The 7,890-nt window shown below is 43.3% G+C and overlaps 1 long non-coding RNA gene across 1 annotated transcript; it reads left to right on the forward strand.

The window, feature by feature from the left end:
- Positions 1-11: 11 nt before the first annotated feature.
- On the forward strand, positions 12-5,384 carry LOC125482405. Its single transcript, XR_007261633.1, has 2 exons — positions 12-415; positions 1,349-5,384. It is a non-coding gene; the product is annotated as an uncharacterized LOC125482405 (long non-coding RNA).
- Positions 5,385-7,890: the final 2,506 nt, after the last annotated feature.

Below are 7,890 nucleotides of genomic sequence, written 5' to 3' on the forward strand. Positions count from 1 at the left end.
ACCCTCAATAGCAAAAAGGGCAGAAAATCATTTTCAGAATACACATTTACAGTCATAAACTAGCAGCTGTGTTATATTCAATGCAGACACCATTTTGGTACAAAGTCATCATTTTGGACTTCAAGAACAAATCCACATGCCCTGGACTCACTGCTGTCCAATCACGAGGACCTCATCATGGCTGACATTTGGCCAAGCCTACACCTCGCTTCTGCCATATGCTGACTGGTGAGAAGCTGACGGTTTTTCTCTACTGAGGGACTAGGTGTTGAGATGTCCAAGGACATACAGGGGATTGCAGAGAAACGTCTTCATTGGTGGGAGAGACCAGAAGTATGGGCTGTTGGTATAAGACTGCTGCTAATAACTGACCAGCGGCAATGTGGAGGTTTCTATTGTGGGGGAAATGGTTGAGGTGAGTAACACATGTATATTCGATGAGACACTGGCTAAAGCCCTCGCAGCCAGAGAAATATGTTGATGGGTTGACTTGAATTGAGGGTGGGAGGATGTGCAAGTGGCAAATACGCATCAGCACAAAGCTAATGGGCCGAATGGCCTCTGTGGCGCTGATGTGCAGTACTAATGGTCAGAATCGGGAAGATTGATGGTTGACTAAAGCAGACAGGGAAGACGCTGAGAAGGGATTCAAACTCAGTGTTGCAAATCTTAAAAATTGTAACGTTATCAGACTAGGAATTAGTGCAGGTCAACATGAACACCAGAGGCAGTCCTTTTCAGAATTGACTTTAATCCTCCTATTTGGTTTAGACAACTATAGTCTGCTTCTAATGACTTACTGGCAGATGCCCTCTCAGACAGCGGCTCTGGTCTGGGAATACATTCATATTCAGTCCAGAGTTCCACCTTTGAATATCCTCTTTCCAATCTGAATGAGACTCTTGTTGGAATCAACAGGTTTCAATTAGAGAGAGGATCTTCGAGGGAATTACAGGTCTAAAGAGATGGTCTTTGAGGAGTTAGGAGACTACAGGGATTGTCTTCACTGGGAGGAGTTAGGGATCTGGACGGGTGGTCTTCCATAGAGAGTTTGGACTCTAGAGAGATGATCTTCAGTGGTGAGTTAGGCGATGGGAAGAATTGGCTTCATTGAGGCTGTTTAAGGATCCAAACTATAATTAGAGTGGGGGATTTGCGAGAGAAGACCATTTTGGGAGTTAGGGGACAAATGGTTTGGAAATTTTTGGGAGGGTTAGTGGCTAAAAGGGTTGGCATTTGATGAGCTTGCTGTACTGTTCCATGCTGACTTGCAGTTCTTTTGTAATAGCATCTCTCCATCTGCCATCCCCCGATCTGTCTATTGTTAAATATGCATTGTGTGTTACAGGAATCGAGGCAGGCATATCACTCTGGAGCCCGTGATAACAAGAACCAGACAGTAGAGGGTCATCAGAGGCCCTCCCATTGGGTCAAGTAACATTATAGGAAGCATGTTCTTGCATTGAAAGCTACATCTTTGACTGGTGTGACAAGACAACTAAGGAACTCAAAATTTCTTTGTATATTTCCGGAGACACAGATGAGCGGGTCTGTGAGCGGTGAAGGCATTGTTAGTGACTGGTTTGTTTGGCCACTATGATGAATTTCCCTGGCAACTTTCTCACCGTGGCTTTGTTTGCCATGTTTCTCCAGTTTCATCCAGATGCGGGGTACAGAATTCATGTGCCAATTTGTTCTTGATGCCTGCACCCTTTGAGAATAAACTATCAGGCCCTGCAGCAGGAAGTTGCGGAGGATTAAGATGTTCAGGGAGAATGCATGGTGGTGGCAATCAAATGAACTTCGCTGAAGCATGTAACTCGACCCTGACTTGATTCTGCTGGCACATGGATGCACTGGCAAGCTTTCTGGATTGTAGAGTTAACCCTTTGTCGCCTAGAGTGGCAGTCTTGCAGATGCCATTGCCTGTGCCAGTAAGCTTCGTGAGGAGCTAGCAACTCCTGTGAGCGAGTCAAAACCGTGACGGGGTCCTCAGATTTTTGGAAGGGAATGAGGTCAGGACCTGTGGATAACCACCCTGCATCCCCCCACCCCCACCCCTACCAAAATTTCAGACTGTATTTGTAATTTTATCCATCTTATGATGAAGAGTCTTACGGCACACGGCTTGACTTTCCAACAGTGTAATACTTTCTTCAAAAGTGGGAAGAAAACAGAAAATTAAATGGCAGTTATGCAGCAGCGATCACTCGTGGCAAACTGACAAACAGGGGCTCAGTCCTCAGCTTGACGTAGTTTCCCTGTTTGCCTCACTTGAGTTGGGTTGGGGTTTATTCAGGCTTAACAGCCCCTGTAGAAAGCTTGTGAGAATAATTTGCAACCCTTTTTCACAACTGTCGCTGGGAAAGTGACCCTCTATCCTCCCAGTTGCTTGATGTGGTAGGACAGTTCAGCTACATGACTCTTCAGCCTCACTAAGGAAAGCCTCTCGTTCATCCCTCATTGAAGCTGCTTGTTCAGATTTTGAAGTTTGTGCTCTTAGATCTTATCATTCGTAAAAAGAGTGAGCAATGGTACGTGAATAGGTGGCAACACCATTTGTGTTCCAAAGTCCTATGTTAAAGTACGTCATGTTGATTTTTCTACTTGGGTTACTTCCGAAGGCTCGTCGCAACCTGACTGCATCAGTTCATAGAGCAGGCTGCTCAAATTCTTCATTTACTGTTTCTCCAACTCCAATACTTCACTCTCTGCCACACTACCTTCCATGCTCTTCTAGGTCTACATCTGTCTCAATCCTCACTATCTCTCAGACTTCCACTCTTCACTTTGCGTGTCTGTCTCCGTCACCAGTGCCTCATTCTGTTTATCTCCAGTGTCTTGCTCTGATTAGTAATCCATCTGTACAATACCTCAGTACAATACCTTATCTTCCCATCTCCAGTTAACGGATCCTTTTTCCAAGAATAATTTGCATTCCTGCTTCCTCCCTCAGTTACTCTCCACCCTCTATGTACCAAGTTTCCATTCCACTTAAATGTGGATGATCTCCAAGGGTGCTATCTCTCCATCTGCAATCTGTCTGTCACTTCATCCCTGATGTCTTGCTCACTATACATCCCCAATTCATTATTGTCAATCACAGTATCCTCATTTCCTCAAGGTATCTACTGCCTCATCTCCAATTCCACACACTGCCAAAATATCCAATCTTTCATTCTGTCTTTCCTTCCAACTCCAGTCTCATTCTTTATTACTTTCGATCACCTGTCCCTCACTCTATCTCTACATCTCATCCTCATTTTCTGTATCTCTCCAATTCCTCATTCACTGTGTCTCATCATGTTCAATGTTTCTCTGTCTGTCTTCTGTCTCCAGTGCCTCAGTTTGTCAATCTGTCCACCTTCAATCTCGCTATCTTTCCGTCTCACTCACTACCTCTAATGCTTCCATCTGTCCATCCAGTACAATTTTTCACTCTGTCCATCTTTCTATCTCTAATTCCCATCTGGCTTCATTTTCTATCTCCAAACTACAATCTCTCATTTATTTCTCCATTTACAGTCCTTCACTGTATCCCTACAGCTTCAATTCTTTGCTGTATCCATCACAGTATGTCTAATTCCTCACTCCGTCTACTTGTCCATTTCTCTGCCTGTTTCTTAGCCTTTTATGCCTCACTCACTATCTCTGCACCTCCAATCCATCTCTCTATCTAATTCACAGTAACCAATTCCCCGTTCTATTCTATCTCTCTATCTTCAATCTCTCGTATTCTCTTCCTCCATCACCAATACCTCTCATAATCTATTTCTTAATCTATAATGCTATCTCCATCTCAAATTCCCGATTGTGCTTTTTCATCCGTCTCTAATACCTGACACTTTTCTGACCATTTCCTGTCACAGATTTGTCTATCTCTCCATTTTCAATCTCTCATTTATGTCTTTCTCCAATCTCAGTATCCATTTCTAATCCCTCACTCTATCTCTCCATCTATAACGCATTAGTTTGTTTCTCTCTATCTCAAATTCCTGATTCTGCCTTTCCGTCAATCTCCACACTCTCCATCATTGCCATCTCAAATCTCACTCTCTGTCTTTCCATCTACAATCTCTTCTCAGTCTATCTTTTCTCCAGTCACTCTATCGCACTCTATTCAATCTTTCATTTTGTTCAGCTCTCCATTTCAAATCATTCGCTGTTTCCTCACACAATCTATCCAGGTGTCCAGTTCTTCACTGTGTCTGTCCAATCCATCATTCTGTCTATACATTTCAAATCTCTCATTTTGTCTATCCATCTGTCTCTGAATCCTCACTCTTTCACTCTGTCTTCATCTTCAGCCATTCGTACTCTCTACCTCTACACCTCCGATTACTCACTCTGTCATGACATATCCAAAATGTCCACTCTGTCTAGTTTACCTGCAAATCTACCATTGTTACTCTGTGTCTCCATGGGTACATGAATAGAGGGATATAGGCTAAATGCTGGCAAATGGGACTAGATTAGGATATCTGATCAGCATGGATGAGTTGGACCAAAGGGTCTGTTTCCATGCCGTACATCTCAATGATTCCAACTCAAATTCCTCACTCACTCTAGTTAACCATCTCCCACTTGCTGTATCTAATTCCTCACTGTTTCTTTCCCCAGTTCCATCATAAAATTATTTACTTGGTCTACCTCTTTATCTTCAATTCCCTGACTGTATGTATCACATTACCATTCCACAAGTCTATCTATGTATCTACATCCTATCCCATATATCCCATCTATATCGCCTTCTCGAATCTCTCTATCTCCCTATCTCCATCCAAATCCAGTTCGTTTCTCTGTCCTCAAATTTTCTCTCTGTTTCTTCATCTCTGATCCTTGTTCTGTTCTACCCTACAACTCTAATCCTTTACTGTTTCTACCTCTGTGCATCCAATTCCTCTGCGTATCTCTCCATTACTAATTCTTCATTCTTTGCATCTCTCCATTTTCAATTCCTCACTCAGTTGGTTCCCCTATCATCAGTGCTTCCCTGCTGTTTGGCTCAACCTTTCAGAATTCTTACGGTCAATCCCTCATTTCTCCATTTCCAATCTTTCACTTTCTCTATGTGTCCATCTCCAAATCCTAGCTCTGTACATCACATCGTTGACCTGAAAATCTCTGAAACTCCTTTTCTTCAGTCTTCATAACACTCCATCACCAAATTCACACTCATTCTATTTCTTTATCTCTACTTCCCCAATCTTTCTATCTCTCCATCGCCAAGACTGTCAGGTGCTTTGTGTGCTTGTTACAATGAAGACAGGATGATTGGAAGGAATCCAAAATGGCACAATCACCAATGGACCCGAAAGTGGGGAGCCAATGGGATAAGCTGGTTCCTGTACTCAATAAACATAGGCACCTGGCAAACAAATGAAGCATTTCTTTGGAGGCAAGAGTGTTAATCCTGCATCTCTAACAACGCAGAGGAAGCAGAATTTTTCAAAATAGGGCAGGATTCCTTAGTCACTGTTACTCAACTAAGGAGGGGTATATAATTACTTTGAAACTGACATTGCAAATCTTATTATAACAGTGGCAAAGTCACTGCTTGCAAAAAAAACCAGATGCAACCCAAAAACATGTTGCATGCAGAGACAAGAATTGTCTGACATAACCCAAACCCTCACTGTAATAATCACTAAGATAACCCATACTCTTACTGTAACATTCTCTGATATACCCCACACCCCTTCACTGTAATACTCTCTGATGTACCTTAAAATCCCTCACTGTAACACTCTGATATAACCCACATCCCTCACTGTAATACACACATATAACACCCACCCCTCACTGTAATTCTCTGATATACCCAACACCCCTCGCTGTAACACTGTCTGTATACCTCACAAATGTCAATGTAACTCTCCGATATAATCCTCATGTGTCAATGTACTTCTCTCTAATATACGCCAGTCCCCTCGCTGTAACACTGATATGCCCCACATCCCGTCACTGTAACACACTCTGATGTATACCACACCCCTGACTTGGTAACGCTCTGATATGTTCCACACCACTCACGGTAAGTCTCTCTGATATAGCCCTCACCCCTGACTGTAACACTGTGATATATTCCACATCCCCTCACTAACACTCTGATACACCCCACACACGTGACTATTACTCTTTCCGATATAACCCACACCTGCCACTGTAACTCTCCCTGATGTACGCCATACTCCTCAATATAACATTCTGATACAGCCCATGCCTCCACTCATTCTAACACTGATATATGCCACATCTCACTATAATGCTTCCTGATAAACACCACACACCTCACTGTGAGACTAATGGACACCACAGGCTTCATCCTCACGCTCTCTGATATATCCCACACCTCTTCACTGTAACAATTATATATTCCACACCACTCACTGTAACACTCTGATGTGTCTCATACCCCTCACTGTAACACGCTATCTGATATGCCCTACACTCCTCATAGTCACACCTGATGTATACCACACCCCTCACTGTAATGCTCTATCAACACAAACCCCTCATTGTAAGTCTCTCTGATATACCCCACGCCCTTCACTGTAACACTCTGATAAACCCCAAACTGCTAACTGTGATTACTCTGATATACCCCACATCCTTCACTGTAACACACATGCATATAGCCCCCACATCTCTCTGTAACACTGAATATACACTGTACACCTCACGGGAAATGTCTCTAACACAATTCTCACCCCTTACTGTAACACTTTCTAACATACCCCACACTTGGATATAAGCAACAGCTGTAACACTGATTCACTCTGAAATACCACTTATTTCTCACTGTAACACTCTGAAATATACCTCACCCTTCACTCTAACACTCTCCGATATACCACAAACTGCTCACTGTAACTACTCTGATATACCCCACTCCCCTCTCTTTAAAACTCTATTATACTGCATATCCCTCATTGTAAAACCTGTGATTGATCGCACACGCTTCACTGTATCACTCTTATATGTCCCCACGCCCTTCGCTGTAACACTCCGATATACCGCAAACTGCTCACTGTGTAACTACCGCAATTTACAGCACTCCCCTCTCTTTAACACTCTATACTGCACTTCCCTCATTGTAAAACCTGTGATTGATCGCACGTGCCTCACTGTATCGCTCTCTGATATACCCCACATTTCTCACTGCAACATACTCTCATATACCCCACAGCAGTCAATGTAACACTGTGATATCCTGCACTCCTTACTGTAACACACACTGATGTAGCCTACATCCCCGCACTGTGACACACTCTGGTATACTCCATGCCCCTTTCTGTAACATTCTCTGATATACACGACACCCCTCACTGTAACTCTCTCTGATAAACTCCACACTTCTCAATGTAACATTCTCTGTTATAGCCTATGGCCCCCTAATTCGAACATGCTCTGATATGGCCCATACCTCTCACTGTAACATTCTCATATACTCCACACCTCTTGCTGCAATGTTTTCGAATATACACCACAAACCTCACTGTGAGACTGACGTATACCACAGGCTTCATCTTCACGGTCTCTGATATATCCCACAACACTCACTGGAACACACTTGGAAATAACCAACAGCCGTAACACTGATTCTCTCTGATATACCACATATCGTTCACTGTAACACACTGATATACCCCACTCCCCTCACTGTAACACTCTCTGATATACCCCACACCCCTCAGTGTAACACTCTCTGATAGACCCGACACCCGTCACTGTAACACTCTGATATACCCCACACCCCTAACTATAACACACACTGATATACCCCACTCCCCTCACTGTAACACACTCTGATATACCCCACACCCCTCAATGTAACAGTCTCTGATATACCTCACAACCCTCACTGTAACACTGTCTGATAGAGGCCAC

This window comes from Rhincodon typus, unplaced genomic scaffold (assembly GCF_021869965.1).
Source record: "Rhincodon typus isolate 14 unplaced genomic scaffold, sRhiTyp1.1 hic_rhity00009890, whole genome shotgun sequence".
Classification (NCBI taxonomy): domain Eukaryota; kingdom Metazoa; phylum Chordata; class Chondrichthyes; order Orectolobiformes; family Rhincodontidae; genus Rhincodon; species Rhincodon typus.